Source organism: Phocoena sinus, chromosome 18, assembly GCF_008692025.1.
Source record: "Phocoena sinus isolate mPhoSin1 chromosome 18, mPhoSin1.pri, whole genome shotgun sequence".
Classification (NCBI taxonomy): domain Eukaryota; kingdom Metazoa; phylum Chordata; class Mammalia; order Artiodactyla; family Phocoenidae; genus Phocoena; species Phocoena sinus.
The window spans coordinates 1,582,771-1,604,015 of NC_045780.1; positions in this window are offsets into that span (position 1 = coordinate 1,582,771).

Sequence of the window (21,245 nt, forward strand, 5' to 3'; positions counted from 1 at the left end):
TTTGGTTTTTCTTCCCAGTGAGTCCTCTTCGGGCACCTGATGACATAGGGTTTGTTGGTCAGACAGACGTTCATTTGTGAGCCGTGTTTTGTGAGGCCAACACCGGGGGACATCCTATCGGTCTCCCAGGGAGGGAAGGAGGGGCCCCTTGTGCCGAAGCTGTGTCTTCTTCCCCGTCCTTTCTTCCCCGAGACAGCAGCCTCCCCGCTTGGCTGCTTCTGGAAGCATTACTTAGCTGTCCGTCTCTGCAGAGGTAACGGAGGCTGAACCTTTGGGCGTGTTTCTTCCCCTATCTTCCAGCGACACTGCAGCTTCTTTTCCATTTCCTGGTCAGTGCGTCCTTCCCGAGTCATTGTGGGTGGCTAGGGCTCCACACTGGATGCTCCAAGGCCGGGTCACTCGGCCTTAGACTCAGAGAGACCGTGGACATCCCTGAGTCCAGTCTCCTCTCTTCACAGAGAAGGAGCTCGAGGCCCAGGGTGGCTAATCAACCCCATTGTGTGTGTCTGTAGGAGGTTGACATTCCTTTACCATAGAAATTCCGTGACTCTCTTAGTTCTTCAGAAATTGCCTTTGCGCTTACTTTGCCGTCATCTTTGTTACTCTTTCAGTTGGTCTAATTTTATTTCTGCACTCAAGGCCTGAATTCAGCCTGCTTTGTCTACCGTAGAAGATCTCTGGTACGTGTTTCTGTTTCGATTCTCCCTCCTGCGGCGCGCCGGCTGAGTTTCCTCAGACGCGGTGGTTGGGTTCCAATGTCTTTGCCTGGTGTCCTTAATAATAGGAATTATTTCCTTCATTCTACCTCCCAGCCTCGAAGCTGTCCACTTCTCCTCCATGGTCTGTCCTTCGACTTTCAGTTTTTACAAAGAGTAATGTTTAGCTTGAAGTGTCTTCAGCTTTTGCAAATCTCTGATGTGCGTTTTAAGTGGTCACTGAATGACTTGCTTCTCTTATCAGATGATCATTTATGATAAGAAATGTTACCTGTGCTCTAGGACCCTAAGAGAACCTTCACAGACTTTTCCTGTAGGGCTCTCGGCAGAAGCAGCAAATGGGCATAGTCTACCCATTGGCAGAAGCAAAAATATTTCATAAAGTGAATATTAAACTTCTCTGCTTGAATTCTGTTCAACCTTGGGCAGGATTTTCTTTCCCCTGTGGGGCTCCACCTCTGAACATATATTGCAAGTTTATGAGCTCACTTGATTTGCTAAACAAATGTCCGTTTCTAGGGTGGCTGCTAAGGACAGCATCTAAGTTGTCTGGTCTGCTCTGTGGTACACGCGGCGGGCTCTGTCCCTGGCTGTGTGGTGGGTACCATGTGGCTGGTGAGCCCACACCATAGGAGATGTCCAAGGCCGGATCGGATTCAGACTGGGCCCTACCTTCGAGTCCACGGGTACACCTAAGTACGCAGCTTCTGGAGCGAAGCTGAATTCTGTCTTGTTTTGTCTGGTTTGGTGGGGGAGGAGTGGAGAGAACGTAGGAATTCTTACCTTTTTGTGTATTAGATGAGACAGACGTTGCCCGCCCACTTGCTTTGTTTGTGTACGTTGACCAGACACAACTGATTCAACCGTTCCCACAATTCCAGTGGCAGTTTTGATGGCCAGGATCATGGGTATAAAAGCAGGCCCGTGGGAATGGCAGGGATTTTAAAGAGGTTTTGAAAAACGGGCCTTGAGTGAGGCGCGTTGAGGGCTTAAGGGGGCTGGATCCGAATGGAGCTTCTAGTAAAATGAGAAATAGTGCCTTCCTGCCTGTTCTGTGTGTTTGTGGCTTTCCGTTTGGGGACTTCTCCCAGGAGAGAAGCGTTAAAATACCTAGCTTCTTATTAATGATCCTTTCGTCATTATATTTAATCACCGCGATGCTTGCAACAATTCCCATGAAGACTTTACTGCTAGATTATTAATGAGGAAGGTACATCTCTACGGGTAATTGTAGTTAAGGGAGGTTTAAATACCATGACTGGTAAACGGTGGGCAGAGAACAAGCGATTCCATCAAATCAGTAACTTACAAAAGGTTCGGGAGCTCTATCAAGGCAGTTTCTGACCTTGGGATTTATGTGTTGTGAGTTCATGCAGGGAGGTCAAACAACCCGTTGAGTCGAACACAAGCAACCATTTGGATGGTATGGTTAAAGCTACACCATATGTTTATATGTATAGCAGAATAAGTCTGTACATTTTCAATGAGGACTCTTGAATCTCAAATCTTGAAAACTTCTGATTTCAGTTTTTAAATGGGTACAGATAGGAATCAGGCGTGGTAACGCCCATGTGGATTACACATTTTCCAATTAGATAGTTAAGATTAGTGTCCACATGAGTTGATGTCGTATAACATCCCTAAACATTCTCTGGGGTGTACTATAATTTTCACATTATTATCTCATACTTTGGTTTTAATAGGATTTTGGTAAAAGTTTTGAAGTTTTAATTTCAGTTCTTCCCACTGCTCAGAATTTGACGATATAAAATGAAAAGGGGTTTCCATAGCTGCTCACATTCGCCAGATTTTGTTCCAAAGCATGGGCTTTAGGAGACTTTTGAATTAAATCCACATTCTCCACCCAAGCTGAGTGACATAATCCAGCAGTTCAAAGATAGGTATGCCATAAACAGCTATAGTTAAATAATCCCCCCCAAAATATTAAAACATGGAAATACAATAAAAGAAGAATTGATCACTTTATAGTGGAATACTCTATAAACTGTCTGCATTGGAAACATGTGGTGAGTTTTAAAACATCTGAGTTTTATAATTCTAAAGTGTATAGTTTATTTGAAGGCAGAAACTGTTTTTTCTCCTCTGTGTATATATAAGAATACAGCTTAATGTATATTTTTTGCTGTCCCAGTTTGCATTCACTTTCTTATTTTTAATTTAGAGAAATCACTTTGGAGTACAAATATGTAACATAAATATATTCACCTCAACTAAATATTTTATCGCTAAGTACTAAAGTCTAATCATAAAGAGATTAATTCTGTAAATCTTGCTGCTTTGTCTACCTTTGTCTGAAACAAAGATCACAAATAGCAAGAAGAAATTATTTGAAAGCATATACGTGGTATAGAAAGGTATCAGGGTCTTTAATTTTTATGATCATTTAAATTAAAATTTTTTTTTAAGGTCTGCATTTTTTCTGAGTGGCGTTATACCCCTTGTGTAATAATTACAGGACTGAACTGGATCAGGGGTTTTGCAGGGTAATGTCTGCACGGCCTCATTTAACTAGTTAACTGAGGTTATCCAACCCTCCCGTGAAGGAGAGGACTGAACTCTTAACCATCACAAAAGCTGCTGTCTGTAGATGACAGTGTCCTACGTGGAACAGTTCACCTCATTTTCCGCATCGCCTAGAGCATTATATTGTGTGTGTAAACGATGTTACTGCAGCCTCATAAGGGGAACAGAGCCGTGTTTGCTGAGCAGTGAAAAGGTTAGTTCAGTTTCTTACCTTGTTCAACTTTTTTAAAAAGGTTTTTCTTTTTTCCCCCGCAAACTGACAATACCCGCAGAACATGTGAATTGAGGCTCGCCTTCAATACTGGACTCATTAGCGTTTCAGTCTTAGCGTGCAGTGTCCTTCCCACTGCAGAATTCTGTGCCTACGCTCTGTTTTCTCCCCACCTCCACGCGTTCCTCCTGCAAAATGAATAGTGTTTTTAAAAAATTGCATTTTGAGGTAAAGAAGAAAGGCAGCACGTGTGATTGTCAGAATCAGAGGGGCTGCACCGAGTTGCGGAACGTGGTCCGTGGAGCCCCCCTCCCGGCCCTTTGGAAGGGGCCTCGGAAGTCCCTGGACGGACGGGGTGTCTGGAGGAACCCTCCATTAGTGAGAAGTGGAAGGTGCGGGGTCTGGGGCAGGTGACCTCCCTTCCAGGCCCCCCGTCTCGGGCATTTTCCGGGGAAAGTTGCAATACCTTTTGGCTGAGGTTGGCTCCAGTTCTGAGAGGTTCTGAACTCATGGTTCTGACATGCCCCCACGGTGACTGGGGGCGTGTCCTGGGCTCTGGGTGCTGATCCCCGGCCATGCACCTGTGATGGCCTCGCCTCAGGTGTGACACTGATCTGCTCCAGGTGAGGCTGCCGGAGCAGGGGCTGTGGCTCCAAAGCCAGGCCCCTCATGGTGTGCAGACCCTGCAGGTGCGACTTGTATACAAAGCAGATAGAAGCTGGGGCAGACCTTGGGATCCAGAAGGAGGAGGGAGAGCCTTATTATTATTATTATTTTTGCGGTACGCGGGCCTCTCACCGTTGTGGCCTCTCCCGTTGCGGAGCACAGGCTCCAGATGCGCAGGCTCAGCGGCCATGGCTCACGGGCCCAGCCGCTCTGCGGCATGTGGGATCTTCCCGGACCGGGGCACGAACCCGCGTCCCCTGCATCGGCAGGCGGACTCTCAACCACTGCACCACCAGGGAAGCTCGAGCCTTATTTTTTAAACCAAGTATCTGTCAGGTAAAGTGATTTCCTGCTGAGAAAAAGAAAGCTTAATTTGAATTCTTTTTTCATCTCCTTGGTAGAACTGAAGGCTCTACAATTCCCTCCTTCGGCCCACCTTTATTAAGTAGAAAATAAATGATCATCGCTTGTTTAGAAAATTTACTTAATCACTGCAAACTCAAACCAGACATTTTAAGCCAGGAATAATCTCGTCTGTGGGGAGAATACTTATTGTACAGATGGAAGTAAAGTCTGAAATAGCTGTTAAAGTCTTTAACACACTATTTTTATTTTGTCCGCTTTAATGGAGATGAAACAGAAATCACGTTCAGCCTGGTCTCCCCAGCATAGGGGGTTTCCTCTAGGTTTGCTCTTGGAGGCAGGTGAGGGGCTTCTCTGCTAGCGCCCAGGTGAGGGGAGCTGCAGGTGCCACTCGCCCCCTGCAACGCACCTTGTCCCTATAAACCCAGCATCAGCTGCCCAGAGTTTCCCCAACATCCTGTCCTGCTCGATGCTTTTGGTTGCTTTTGTTGCTTTCCCTTGTTCCGTCTCACTTAGCAGAGACTGGTCCAAGGAGATAAGATTTTGTTACCAACCTGCTCAGTACATTTTGATCACCTAGAGCAGCGGTCCCCAACCCTTTTGGCACCAGGGACCAGTTTCGTGGAAGACAGTTTTTCCACGGATTGGGCGGGGCGATGGTTCGGGAGGTGATGCGAGCGACGGGGTGTCGGTGGGGCGGGGGGCGGGATGGGCAGCGGCAGATGAAGCTTCGCTCGCCGCCCAGCGCTCGCCTCCTGCTGTGCAGCCTGGTTCCTGACAGGCCGCGGACCAGTACCGGTATCGGTCGGTGGCCGGGGGTTGGGGACCCCTGACCTAGAAGAGCAGCTCCCAGGAGGTGCAGGTCCCCTGTGTTTCTGGGTGGTTCAAGCCTTCCGTGAACGGAGGAGTGACGTGGGGAAACCAGCTCACGCTGGCCACCGGGTTTCAGCATCGTCAGCTTGACACGCCCCCCGGTCCCCACCCTCGCTCTCCCGACGCGACCACGGCAGCTGGAGATGATGCCTTCTGCCGGGCTGGCTGTGAATCAGTGCACTAGGTTGTGTCCTCAAGTGTGTAACTGCGTGGACATGTGTTTGTAGGTTTTCTTATTTACATAAGGGGCCAGGTGGGCAAGAGCAAGGGGAATGTTTTCAGAAGCCGTTTTAGTGTTTATTTTTTAACACTGCCATCTGGGGAGGTGCTGATCTTAAAGTTTCAACGTGGTGAGAAGAAGAACAAGGAGCTGATCCACCCCACTGCCTCACTTCTCCAGGCGCAGCTAGAAGCACGTGTTTGTGCCTGGAATGCGTTCACGGTTCGGGGTGTGACGTGTGCATCGCTTCTGGTCCTTACTGCCCTCGAGACACGCGGCTGCAGGGGCCCTAGGTTATGGGGTTCCAGGGAACCCAGGCTCTCATAAAGCTCTGGTGGAGGGTGAAGTGTAGTACATTTATGAAATGTGGAACCTTTCTGCTTTTAAACTGGGGGGAGTGTGTGGGGTGGTTCTTCTAAGTTCAAGGAAACAGGAGGGCTGGGCTGTTTGTCTTTACTTCTTTGTACTCAGGAAGACCCAGACCTGATAGAAAGCATCGTATCTCAAAATGTGGACTCCGGCTGCATCGGAATTACACAAGGCCTGTTCGAAATGCGTATTTCCAGACTTTCTGGATCAGAATTTTAAAAGGTTGGGGATTGGAAATTTACACTTAAAAAAAGCATCCCAAAGTGATTCTTCTACACACTGAAGTTTGAAAACCACTCTTCTAGTGTAATGAATAACCTCCACTGCTTCAGAGGGCAGCAGATCTCTGACGTCACTGCTGATGTTGGTCTGTGTGGCGAGGACTTTATGAAAAGTACGCTGAAGATGAAACGGCGGTCTGAGACTCTTTCTTCGAGAAGGCCCTCCCCCCAGGATGGTCACCATCCTGATTGCTGTGGTGAAAATGGGAACAGCTCATGGCGTTAGCTGCCTTTGCCTACTGACTCACTCAGATAATTGGCATGTGGAAAAGTTTAACTAGAAAAAATTAGACTCTTTTGTGCTTTAATCATTATGAAAAAGAATTAGGAGGTAGTTAAATTTATAGAGGTAAGCAGTTTTTGCAAAGTGCACTTAAAGTGGGTTAAGATTGGTATTCTGTCACCAGTTATGTTATGTAGCAATTGCTTTCAGTACGGAAAGTAGCTAATTTTTGCAAAATATTTGCTTTTGTTTTTTAACAGGAAAAACTAACCCAAGAGTGTGTATTCAGAGAACAGTTTGAAGAAAACTGGTATAACACGTACTCCTCGAATCTGTATAAACACGTGGACACTGGAAGGCGGTTCTATGTCGCGTTAAATAAGGACGGGACCCCCAGAGAAGGAACGAGGACTAAACGGCACCAGAAATTCACACATTTTTTACCCAGACCAGTGGACCCCGACAAAGTACCCGAACTCTATAAGGGTATACTAAGCCAAAGTTGACAAAGACCGTTTCTTCACTTGAGCCCTTAAAAAAGTAACCACTATAAAGGTTTCACGCGGTGGGTTCTTATTGATTTGCTGTGTCATCACATCAGCTCCACTGTTGCCAAACTTTGTCGCATGCATAGTCTGACGGAGGCGTGGAGGGGACATACTGATTTTGTTCTCCAGGCTCGTCCTCTCTCGGGACCCCCTGCCCACTGCTGCCGGGTGGGTGGTGAGCAGAGGGCAGGAGGCCGCAGGGTGAGGGGGTGAGTGGGGCTGCAGAGAGGAGGGAGCAGAGAGGACCAGCCGATGCATGTGGGGATAGATGCGCTTTCCCGTCCGATCTCTTGTCCTTCATCCTCGTCAGCAGAGCTGCCACACCTGGACGCGTCGGGATCTGGCTGGCGGCCCGAGGGGGGCCCCCGCTGCATTTTCACAGGCAGGAGGGTGCGGTCTGACCGACGAGACTTTCTCGGTTCGTTGTCACGGGTGTCATCCCAGTGAATTGAAAGCAAAGACCTCTTAGTTAAAAAAAAAAAAGAAAAAAAAAGAAAAAAAAGTTAAATTTATTTATAGAAATTCCAAAGGCAACATTTTATTTATTTTATATATTTATTTATTCTATAGAGTTTATTTTTAATGAAATATGTACAGGCCAGATAGGCACTTTGGAAGCTTTAGGCTCTGTAGGCATTAAATGGCAACGTCCGCTACAGACCTGTGGTATATTCATGCAATGAACGTGGCGTGCATGGATGTGAGACACTCAGATGGCCCTAGTGTCCTAAAGGCGACAATCGCTTTTGTGCCCGTGTTATTGTAAACTGATGCATACCGTTCATGACACTGAGTGTCCACTCTTCAGACTGCTTGTTCCATAGCTTATCCCAGAGGATTAAAGATAAACTGGGTCTCAAACTTTTATTCTGTGTCTGTAATATTTTCTCTCTCATAAGTTACTTCCTCCCTCATTGTAACTTCACGGTTGGAAAGCATAAGGGTTGGTATATATTCTACTTGTCTAAATGTATCGCAGAATATACCAAAGCTAAACAATAACTGTGCTTTTATTTCAGTCGATCTCCAGAACAACGGGACTCATATCAAACATTGTACTGGTTTAGAATTCTCAAAAAGGAAAAAAAAAAAAAAAAAACTTACTTGGCACAGGTTTTTCTTTTTTTTTAGGGGACAAGAATCAGAGCCAGAACAACAGGGTAATTCTTATAAACTTTTTACTTGTGCACTTGGCTCTCAAATATGAAATTACACAAGTACCATAGGGGTTACTGTAACATCTTTTACAGAAAATTGCTTTCGGTGTGACCTGTCATAATACCTGGTAAAAGCACCCTTCAAGTAAAACTTACAAAATGAAACTAATAAATCTCCATCAGTCATGACAATGAGGGGGAAAGTATATATTTGTTGACTGTGTTTTGGTTTTTAAAATGGTCTTCACAAGCACTCAATTTTTTTAGAGGGGAGGTTACTCTATAGGTTATCTTTTACAAGGCTTTTATAACATTTTATGCTGAAAAGCATAAGAACACATATTTGTTTAGTAGCAATAATTTTGAAACTTGCCCTTGGGCAAGGGAGACTATTTCTTACTATATACTAAGGAGAAAAGAGCCAAATTCTTAAAGCAATATTTAAGAAAAAGAAATTTATAACAAATTCTCATACCACATATAACACTTTCTAGCCATTTGTGTGGGAACTTGAAAGTGACAGTTAAAAAATGTGTTGGGGTTTATGTAACTAATTTTAAAATTTAATATTCCAACTTTGTTTTGCTCTGATGCATATTCTCTATGAAAAATAAAAGTGTGCCACTGGTGGGTCAAAGCTGTTTCGAAGTAGAAGCACGTGGCTGATTGTCATGGGCGCGGGGGCCCATCTCTGGTCCAAAGGGCGGAATGGACAGGGCCTCCTGTTGATGTGCATTAAGGAAAAACTAAGTCCAACATTTGGAATTAAATATGCTGGGCGGGGGGGAGGGGACAGAAGCAATGTAAAATAGCTGATTTGTGGTAAAAGTCAGAATGTCCTCTTCATTTATTTTCTTGTTTCTTTTTTTTAAAACTTTCTTAACAGAAACTGCATTTAATTCCAAGAGGTAGTGTTCTTATTTATTATTTAACCCTTTGCTGCTGCTAAAATGTGCACATATTCAGGCTTTAGTCTTTCCAAAAGGCATTTAATCTTGTTGGCTGAAAAACACTAAACATCTGATCACAGGGGAGAATCAAGTTTCTAGGATGTCGTAGGTACAATATTTAGCACCGAAGAAATTGATTTTAGGAAATAGCCAAAAGTAATCTTAAAGTAGCACGAGATGCTCGATTAATCAGCCTAAAAGAAAGAAAACGATTTGTGAAAAAGACTAAACTCTCCAAGCATTCCTAGAAAATGCTACTTTAATGTCGACTTTTGGAGTTATTTTGTTTTGGTTGCTTTTTTTTTTTAAAAAAAAGAGAAACAAAATGTTATATGCTTTTGGCAATTGATATGATAAACTGTAATGGTCTGTAAATAAATAAATACTGACTTATGCAATTTCTGTACATAAGTGTTCTGGGAGAGTAGATGGCTCAGGGTTTTGGTGCGGGCGCTCTCCTGCTGGGCTGCAGAGCGAGTCGCCCCAGCTCCTGGCTTTGCCACTGGTTCTTGTCATGAGGGACCCAAGGCTGTGGCTGGCTGCTCGAACCTCTGTGGAATGATGGGTCCAGTTTTCACAAACACAAGCCCGGCCAGCCAAACCGCTATGTCGTTTGTGCCAACACTGCACCTTGGTCACAGACTTAACAGGCACGGACTGACCCACCCCCCCATCTGTCATGAGAATGTCCCCAGGCGGTGCCGACGTGCCAGGTCACCTTGGGGCACCTGTCCCTGCCAGGTCCTGTTCTGTGGATAAGTGGACGGCTTCCGTTTATGGTTTTCATTCGATTTCATCTCATTAACACAACATTGTGTTATTTACTTGATAATCTGTAATTGTATGTAAATACATAAAGGATTATGTAATTTGTGTAAATACATAATTACCGACTTTGGAAAACTGGTATTTTTTACTTGATGTCCATGTTGGAGCTGCTTCCGATTCTGTGCCTACATGAACCGATGGAATTTTAAAAACACGATCTCCTTGCTCTTACAGCTGTTGCGTGTGTGTTGAGGGACGAGGGGGTGTGTGGCGATGATGGGGGGGGAAGAGACGCATCCGGATGTCCTTTCTTTTCTGTAAGCGTTAGGTGAGGGAGCGCGGAAGCTTCTGGGATAAAGATTGATGAACTCGCATCAAGCAGAATGCAGTGTGTGCGCACGTTGACGTGGATGGTGAGTGGACAGAGGCATATCGTCCGAGGTCAAATTCTGTTTGCTGCATCGTTTGACCTCGAAATGTGCCGGATTTAGATCCACTGTTTGTGGTCACTTGCATGAAAGAGCAATGAAGCGGCGGGGGTCGGGGAATATGCCAGATGGATTCAAAAGATGCGTTCGCCAAGCCCCTGTGTCTGCGTGTGCGTGTGTGTGTGTGTGTGTGTGTCTGTGTGTGATACACGCGACGTAATACCCACGGGCATCCATAGACATTTCACATTTGAAAATTGATACTTTATTGTTGCAGGTGGGGTGGGAGGAATTACGTGTCGGTCAGTAAGTAGCCCTGCGTTCCGGGCTTTGGGTGTGGAGGGCGGGCCTGACTGCGGGCGAGAGCCGCGCCCCACGTGGCTCCCCGCTCTACCCGCCCCGCTCCTTGGCAGCCGCCTCCCTTAGGTCTTCAGAAGAAGTTTTCTTGTGACGTCTTCTTCACCGGGGGGAGCATGCAGAAATGAGAAACGGCCTCTTCTATAATTTTCTCTGGAAAGAAATGATGACGGGTGTTCTTCACGTGTGTGTGTGTTCTACGTCTCGGCGCTGCACCAGCTCGTACTCGGCAGGTTCGTGGACGCTGGCTGTAAGGTCGGACGGTGTTGTGAGGGCCACCAGTGAGGCAAAGAAAACACCAAGGAGAGGCCTCTTTGCTACTTTGGTTGGTCGTCAAAGAGAAAATTCATACTTAGGTTTCTCATTTCTCTCCAACTCTATTCCGGCATATATCTTGGAAAACATTTTTAAAACAACTTTAATGAAAACAAGTTGTAGGCATCCCTGATATCTCAGTACCTCTTGGCCAGATGTGCTGGTAACTGGCTCTTGTTTTTTCCCATGCCCTTCTGAAGATCCTTCTGTTTGCGTTTTTGGTGATGATTCCTGTTGTCATTAGTGGACTTAGCTGGGAACATTTGATCCCGGGAACGAAAGAGTTAAAAGACAACGTGTAAAGGGGACATTCAGAGCTGAGCATCTGAGTCTGCCCTCCGCACACAGTGGAAGCGCGAGCGTTACTGACAACGTTCACGGCCCGGCTTGGAGAAACTCATCGGAAACACACTCACGCAGGCTTTTTCCTAAGCATTTCGTGGGATGTGGCAAAGCATTCTGTAAACTCCACCTGGCTGTTGCCTCTCGCTTCTAGTGTCTGCGGGTGTACAGGGTTGGTCCATGACAGCTTTGGGAGATTTCTGTTTCTGATTCATAAAAAGAGGGCTTTTCCTAGTCCATGAAGACGTTAGCATGATAGCTGCTCTTTCAGAAGGAAGCGGTACTCCGAACATCTCTTCACTCCATGGCTGACCAAATCCTGCCCCCTCCCTCCCTCCCCGTTTTCCTTTTCCTCACTCCTTCCCTCCTTCCTTTGTCGTGTTGTGGAGCTGGCACCAGCAATAAAAGGACGGGCATGGTCTCTGATGGTACACGGAACTTAAACCACGGGCCTCCTGAGGTGGTGTGAGGGACCCTGGGACGGGAGGGTACCGGGGCCCGCGGGACGTCCGTGCATCCCATATGGACTTTTGAGGGCCTGAGGTCGTCATGTCTGAGCTGAGATGCGAAAGAGCAGGAGGTACGAGAGAGAGCTTGTAGTCACTGGCTTTCTAACCGTGTCAAGATTAAGTGCTTTGTTCTTGGAGGATCTGGGCTCATTGGATCTTTTACTGACGTTTCCCGGGTGCCTGTGACGGACCCTGAGGATATGAAAAGTGGTGGCTGATTGGCCAGCATCGGTCGTGGCTTTGGTTCCTGGAGATGAAGAGGACCAGTCTTTAGTCAGACCATCTCTGCTGCCCTGTGCCTACCGGGGCCACGCTCAGAATGCTCTTTGGCTACTTTCGATTGCTATTCAGAGGAAGGTGACTGTATTGGTTTTTGTTAATATTACTCACTTTAATTTTCCCCTTCCACATTTACCTCGTGTCACAGGCAAAATTCACAACAGACTAGCAGTGAAAATATAGGGTAACAAAAGAGGTGAAAATATAATCTTTAAAATACCCACTTCATTCCTTCAATAGATATGTACTGAGCAGCTGCTATATGACATGGAACAGTGCTAAGGATATCGTAGAGGAAAAAAAGACAATATTTTGATCTTGCTACTTAATACCAGGCTGGGTTCTATGTCAATTGTTATATCAACATGCAGGTTAAGATACTGTAGCACTGGGATGCCCACGTTATAAGGCAATTAGGATAATGTTGACAATTTTCCATGGACTTCACCTGTCTTCAGCTATGTATTCAATTTACATGAATATATAAGAACCCAGTTAGATGCAGACCCGTTCAAGTCCTATTGTTTTAAGTAGGACAGCGTTTTCTAGTTTGTTTACTTTTTAAAATATTCTTTTCCATTACGGTTTATCACAGGATACTGGATAGAGTTCCCTGTGCTCTACAGTAGGACCTTGTTGTTTATCCATCCTGTATATAATAGTTTGCATCTGCTAACCCCAACCTCCCACTCCATCCCTCCCCCACCCCCGGGACAGCGTTTTAAAAATGTGTCCTCAAATTTGATGATACAGATTCTTTCAGTAGATGATCTCCTCCTTGGCAGTAAATGAGTTCCTTTTGAAATAGAGGCCGTCCCATTTTTCCTTCCTTGGGAAAATCCAAAGGAAAAGGAACCGGAATTCTGAAAGTTTATCAATTACACATTTGGCTGTCTTTTAAGGATACCAGGACTCTGAAGCTACAAGAACCAATGAAGCTTTGGAAAATACCTCATCTCCCTTACAACCCACCTCACTGAAATATAAATGGGCATGTAACAGTAGCTTTTATACCATAGAGATGAAATTATATATCTCGGTTAGAGGGATAAAACTTTTCATTTTGTCTTCACCAGAATTAAAAATCTGTAGTTTATCAGCTTCCGGCTTCCCCTGTGGCTTTGGTTTCCTCTTCTAGTTGTAGGGGTGTCCTGGCTTCCCACTCTCTTGGGTCTTCCCCTCTCTGTCCTACATTTGAAGAGTAGAGATGCTTCGGTGCCTGTTACAGAATAAGTAGAACAGGTGGGATGTGATGGGTGGTCTTTAGAATTTCTCCAGAAGAGTTTTATGATGTTGAGTTTGGTTTAGGGAACGAGGGCTGATTGAATTAGAGCAGCATTCAAAGCAGGACACATTGGCAAGAAAAGACACTCTCTGTCCTTCAGGAGCTATGCTGTGACTGTCCCTGGATGGAGAAACCTAAGGGCAGAACGTTTCCCTGACGCTGCCATTCACCCAATGTCGTGCCATCGAGAGATCGGTTTGAGTTATGAATGCTACTTTGGTAGATGGCTGCAAAGTTTGAAATCAAACTATTTCTTCTGATGAAAATTTTGTGGTGACTCTAATGTGCCTATACCCAGGCTTTCTGCTTCTTCCTCTGGCATATTTCCTATTCAAGGAGGCTGGATTCTACTAGTCTCATCTCAGAGCTTTCATTTGGTTCCAGATGCAAAGTGTTAGTTCTTTTAAAATGTAGATTATTAACAATGCTTCCTGCTGAAGTACATGAATTAACTTGCCTGAAAATACAGTCTAGTCACGTCAAGTCCTTTTCCATGAGCCATTGCCCCATTCTGCATTCCACATGGTCCTAAACGTGTTCCCAAATGCATCAGTTCCTTGAGATGGCCAGATTTCTCTCAGACGAGCTGTTCTGTTTCCTAATTAGCTGGTTGCTATAGACACTTGGGTCATGTTTTTTTTCAAATAGTAGGAGCTCAAATTATAGGAAAACTAAAAATAAAATAGAAAGAATAAATATTATTATTGTAGTTGGGATAAATAAAAGTTATTTTTTTGTAGTCATGGGTCACATTTGATTCTTTAAATTTTTAAAACCGTTTAAAATTGGTCAACTATTGAGTTTTATTCTTAGAGAAACCCATGATTTTTCAACACGTCTATATAATACCCAGTGGATTATTTAGAACCTGATCAAAATTTAAGTGAAGGGAACTTTTCCCTGAAGCTCATTAATTTATTAAGCAAGGAAATGGGGATATATACCATATTCTGGGGATTATAAAGTAAAACAGAATTGTTAAAATTTGTTTTCATATGCAATGTGAATATGTATTGACTCACTTAGCTTGTGCCTACCTCTTGTGAAAGTGTCATGATTTTATCGTCATAATTTTCTTCTTGTCTCCTTTATATAAAATATCACTTCTCCCTGGAGAAGACGACTGGGATGTGGCTTAAAGCAGAGTGTCATCTCCTTAAAGCAGGTACTTTATACTGTAATGGACTTGTGCCATTTGGAGATCTTCTTTTGGTTCCCCATTCAACTGGATGCTTACAATTGTTCTCAAAGGAATTCCCTCTTGGTTTGACTTTGAACTGAAAAATGTCTCTGAAAAATAAAACGCGCATAAAGTCAATATGATGTAATTTAGCATACTTTTTGGTCGTGTTTTATAATGATTAGTCTCTATTTGTAGCTCAGAACAGTAATTAAGTTTCCAAACTCCTGTGTGACTGTTTTTATCTCAGAAACATGTGATGGCTTGTCATGAGGCTATCTTATTTGGGGACCACACCCCATGGCTCTGAGCACGCTCAAGGAACCATATTAAGGAGCATTTGACAAGTGTATGAACAATTTGTAAATACATTCGATTAGTAATTGCTCTCTAGAAAGGGGCTATGTAGTGATTAGTACATGAATATAAGGAGATTAGGTGAGGACAGGAAAGAACCACCCTAAAGGATGAGAGGTAACAGTACTGGGCGCTCCCAAAGGGTGAGGAACAGTGCCTCTTCCTACCAGACAGACTAGAAAACCTCAAGATTCATAGAGCATTAGGTAGAGAACACAGAAGGGTCTTACCTCAATTGTGGAGAATAATTCGCCTTAGACTAAACACTGTTCCAATTCTACCTAACGTATTTTAAAAGAAAGGATCAAACTATTTTCAAGTGAACTTAGCTTTATCCCAGAACAAAACTCCATAATATTTATGGGAATAAAGAATACCAAGCAACCAGCAAGATAAAATGCACAATGTTTGGCATCCAATCAAAAATCACCAGACATGGGCTTCCCTGGTGGTGCAGTGGTTGAGAGTCCGCCTGCCGATGCAGGGGACATGGGTTCGTGCCCCGGTCCGGGAAGATCCCACATGCCGCGGAGCGGCTGGGCCCGTGAGCCATGGCCGCTGAGCCTGTGCGTCCGGAGCCTGTGCTCCACAACAGGAGAGGCCACAGCAGTGAGAGGCCCGCGTACCGCAAAAAACAAACAAACAAACGAAAAAAAACACCAGACCTGCAAAGAGGCAGGAAACTACAACCCAAAACGAGGATAAAAAAGCTTTCAATTCAAGCTGACCCAGAATTGACCAAGATGTTAGAATGAGCAGAAAAATACATTGAAACAGTTACTATAACTACATTCTGTAATTTAAAATAGTGTGAGACAAGAAAAGAAAAAAATTCAAATTTGACTTCTAGAGATGAAAAGTACAATGTGTGAGATGAAAAATACATTGGATAGATTTAATGGCAGTTTAGACATTGCAGAAGAAAAGATGCATACACTCAAAATTACAGTAATAGAAACAATCTAAAATGGAAGACAGAGAGAAAATGGAATTAAGAAAAATTGAACAGAGTGTTAGTGAGTTGTGGGAAAACTTCAAGAAGCTTAATATACATGTAACTGGAGTCCCCAAAAAAGAAGAGAGAGGAGACAAAAAAAATTAAATAAATAATGACTAGAAAGTTTCTAAACTTGATAAAAACTATAAATACAAAGACCCAAGATGCTCACTGCACCTAAAACATAAGAAACATGAAAAAAATAACCTATACCAAGGCACATCGTAATCAAATTGCTGACAAACAGTGGTAAGAGAAAATCTTAAAAGCAGCCAGTTTAAAAAAAAACAAGCATATATTACATACAGAGGAACAAAGTTAAGAATGACAGAAGATTTCTTGTCAGAAATGATGTGAACAAGAAGACAATGAAATAATACCTTTAAAGTACTGAAAAAACAAATCTGTCAAACTGGAATTATATACCCACCAATGATATATTTTATTTATTTATTTTAAAAATTTATTTATTTATTCATTTATTTAATTTTTGGCTGCATTGGGTCTTCACTGCTGCTTGTGCGTTTTCTCTAGTTGCTGAGAGTGGAGGCTACTCTTTGTTGTGGTGCACGGGCTTCTCATCGTGGTGGCTTCTCTTTTTGCGGAGCACGAGTTCTAGGCACGCGGGCTTCAGCAGTTGTGGCACGTGGGCTCAGTAGTTGTGGCTTGCGGGCTCTAGAGCACAGGCTCAGTAGCTGTGGCGCATGGGCTTAGTTGCTCTGTGGCATGTGGGATCTTCCCGGGCCAGGGCTTGAACCTGTGTCCCTTGCATTGGCAGGCGGATTCTTAACCACTGTGCCACCAGGGAAGCCCCAATAATATATTTTAAAAACAGGGGTGAAATGAAGACTTTTTTCTGGCGTACACAGGCTGTAAGAATTCATCATCAGCTGGCTCATACTATAGGAAATGTTAAGATGATAAGTATTAATTGCTAATGTTAAAACCTTAAAATCCTTCGGGCAGAAGGAGGAAGATACCACATGGAAATAGGAATGCATACAAAAGAATGAAGAGTACCAGAAATGATAACTACATGAGTAAATGTAAGATTTTTTCTTACTTAAATCTCTTTAAAAGATGATGGATGTTAAACAAAAACAATAACAATGCACTGTGAGATTTATCACATTTGTAATAGTAAAACATATGACAATAATAACACAAACTTGGAAGTGGAGAAATGGAAGTACATTATTGTAAGGTTCTTATACTATAGGTGGAGTGGTATAACACCATAATAAGTTGAAGATGTGTGGTATAAACTCTAAACCAATCACTAAGATAATAAAATGAAGAGTTATGACAAGATGATAGATTTAAACCTGTCTATACTAAATGTCACATTAAAAGTAAATGGTCTAGGGAATTCCCTGGTGGTCCAGTGGTTAGGACTCAGTGCTTTCATTGTTGGGGCCCAGGTTCAATCCCTGGTCGGGGAACTAAGATCCCACATGCTGTGCAGTGCGGCCAAAAAAAAAAAAAAAGCAAATGGTCTAAACACCACAAGACAGAGCTAGATTGGATTATAACAGCACGATTCAACTGTATACTCTCTACAAGAAACACACTTTAAACATAAAAACACAAATAGGTTAAAAGTAAAAGGATGAGAAAATATATACTTTGATAATATCTACAAAAAAAAAAGCTGGAGTGGCTATATTAATATCAGGCAAACTTAATTTCATAGCAAAAAATGTTACCAGGGATAAAGAAGGTCATTTCTTAATGATAAAGGGGTCAATTCATTAAAAGAACAGAAAAATCCAAACTGTGTGTGTAACGAACAGAGCTTCAATGTACACGACGTGAAATGCGATAAAACTGCAAGAGGAGAAATAGTCAAATTCCCAATCATAACTTCAGATTTCAAGAACCTTCCTTCAATAATGGATAAAACAAGGAGACAGAAAATCATTAAGAATATAGAATGCTTAAACAATACTTCCAACCAGTTTGACTTAATCGACATTTTGATTTTATTATTATTTTTTAATTTAATTTAAGTTTTTTTAAGATTTTTTTTTTGATGTGGACCATTTTCAAAATCTCCATTGAATTTGTTACAACATTGCTTCCATTTCACGCCTTGGTTTCTCGGCTGTGAGGCATGTGGGATCCTAGCTCTCCGACCAGGGATCGAACCCACACGCCCCACATTGGAATGTGATGTCCCACTGCTGGGCCCCCTGGGAAGTCCCCCTAACTGACATTTTTAGAACACTCCACCTTCAAGTGCACAAGGAACATTTACCAAGATATTCTGAGTCATACAATTAATCTCAATAGAGTTAAAAGGATTCAAGTCATACAAAGTATGTTTTCTAACCAAAATAGAAACCAACTAGCAGAAAGTTCTCAGGATAATCCACAAATACTGAAAACTAAACAACATACTTCTAAATGTTCTAACTTTGAACCCACGGTTCAAAGAAGAAGTCAAGTGAAATTATAAAGTAGTTTGAACTAAATAAAAATTAAAATACAACAGATCAAACACTTGTGGAACACTGCTAAGTTAATACTTAGGGAGAAATTGATATTTACTAAATTCCTTTATTAGAAAAGAAGAAAGTTCTCAAATCAATGATCTGACCTTCTATTTTAAGAAACTAGAAAAAGAAGAGAAAATTTAGCCTAAAGTGAGAAGAGCAAAAGACATATAAAGATCATAGTAGAAATTAATGAAATAGAAAATATAAAAACAATAGGAAAAAATTAATGAAAGAACAAAAAAACCCTGTTTTTTTGACAAGATCAATGAAATCGATAAACCTTTAGGCAAACTGATCAGGAATAAAGTAAGAAGACACAAGTTACAGATATAAAAACGGAGAGGTTACAGTACTACACATTCTACAGATGTTAAAATAAGGGGATACTAGGGACAATTGATGCTACGGTTTAATATTGAATAAAACGTTTATACTAAATGGACAAATTACTTGAAAAACATGAACTGCCAAACACCAAAGCTTACTCAAAAAGAAGTAGATAATAACATGAATAGCCTTATTTCTGCTCATAGGGTTAATATTATTGCTATTAATATTTAAATGTTAAATATTAACATTAATATAATGAGATATTAATTACAAAATTAATAAATGAATTTGCAGTTAAAAACCTTCCCACAGGGCTTCCCTGGTGGCGCAGTGGTTGAGAGTCCACCTGCCGATGCAGGGGACACGGGTTCGTGCCCCGGTCCGGGAGGATCCCACGTGCCGTGGAGCGGCTGGGCCCGTGAGCCGTGGCTGCTGAGCCTGCGCGTCCGGAGCCTGTGCTCCGCAACGGGAGAGGCCACAACAGTGGCCCGCGTACCACAAAAAAAAAAACAAAAACAAGAAACCTTCCCACAAATAAAAACTCGACTCAGAAGCATCACTGGTAAATTCTACCAAGTGTTTAAGGAGAAAGAAATATCATTTTAAGATAACCTCAGAAAATTGAAGAGAAGGAAATATTTTAAAATTTATCTTATAAATTCAACCAGAGAAAGACTTCACAAGAAGAGAAAATGATCAATCAATATCCATCATGAACATGGATTTAAAAATAAGAGCCAAACACTGGGAGAAACCCCAGTGTGCCCTCCAGGCGAATGAACGAGCTCTGATGTACCCGGACAATGGAATACTGCTCTACTGTCAAGGTGGGTGAGTTACTGAAACACTCTGCAGCATGCATGAATCTCAGAATAATTGTGCTGAACAAAAGAAGCTAGACAAGACTACGTACTGGGTGTTTCCAGCTGAGTAAGATGCTAGAAAGGTAGACCTAACACACAGCTGCAGGAAGTAGATCAGAGGTTTCCCGGAGATGTGCAGGACAGGCAGGGGTGGGAGAGGGACGAGCAGGGGCCACGAGGAGACCTTTGGGTGATGGATTTGTTAATGATCTTGATTTACTGAGCGTGCAGATATGTCAAACTTACCCCATTCTACGTTTCTATGCAGTTTATGGCATGGCAATTATACCACAGTGAAAAAAGTTAGAAGCATTATATAAAATATAATATATATTATAATATAATATAATCTATATATTATATATAAAATCTATTTATATAAAGAGCCATCCTGTAGCTGAAATGAGATGATGGGGGCGGTGTGATCCTGGCATATCAGTCTGCTCCCCCTCGTTTACAGCCACAGCTGGATGCCTTTCCGTCAGGGAAGAGCTCCTCACGTCTGCTACACAGCAGGCAAAGGAGCACCCAGAGGAAGGGAAACAGGGTGAGGGTATTTGTCCCTGATCACCATTTTCTAAAACTCAGTTTCTGGACTGGGGTGATCTTCCAGAGAGAGGCAGATGAATCTGGGGCAGGGGAGAGCAGCTCTCGATGGGTGATGGCCCAGAGAGCCCTCCCCCCCAATTCCAAACTAAACCTCCGTGTGGGGACAGCACACCGTCGGCAGGAGAGAGTGGCTTGACTTACAACATATAACGAAGGAGGCGTGCAAGCAGAACGAAAAAACAACAGCAAGACAATCGAGACATGTATGTAGTGTCAGATAGAATACCTTTTTGGGCTTGCTTTGTAATGATTAGCTCAGAACTAAAGGAGTTAAGTTTCAAAATTCCTGTTTAGCTCTTTTTATCTGGTGACAACTTGTCGTGAGGCTAAATTGGGAACCACACCTGATGGCTCTGAGCACACTCAGGGAACTCTTTTAAGGGCCGTGTGACAAACGTATGTACAAACCCCTTCGATCAGCTACTGCTCTCTGGAGAGGGCTGTGAAGTTCACGAGAGCCTACTACGCTGTGAAGTTCACGAGAGATTAGAGGGAAGAATTAGTACAACGTGGAATCCAGTGACTGAATCACCCATGCTTGGGACCGTAGGGCTTTATATTGAAGATAGATACAAAGGTCAAGACCGCAGGATTTCAGATTAATGGTCTGAAGACCAGTTCTATATAAAGGAGAGGAGGGCCAATCAAAGCTTTGTTTCTACAACTACAGTGAGAACTTTGCTTTTGGAGGGCAGCAAAGAAGCCAGCTATGGTTTGTCTCAACAGAAATTAGGCCGGTTTGTGCCTACATTGAAGGGGAATCTACTGGACTTAAAAATTACACATTCCCACCGTGCTGCTTAACTGTGTAAAGAGGGGTTGAACCCATGGAAATAGTAATTGTTTATACTGCTGTTAATTCACATTTGGGAGATGCCAGCTTATAAATATTCATTTGCGTCTTCACATGGGATGGAAGATCAATGAGGCTGATGGACATTTTCAAAAGAGTGGAAGTTACATGAGTGTCATTTGTCTGCATTTGTTAAATACCCATTCTCCACCAA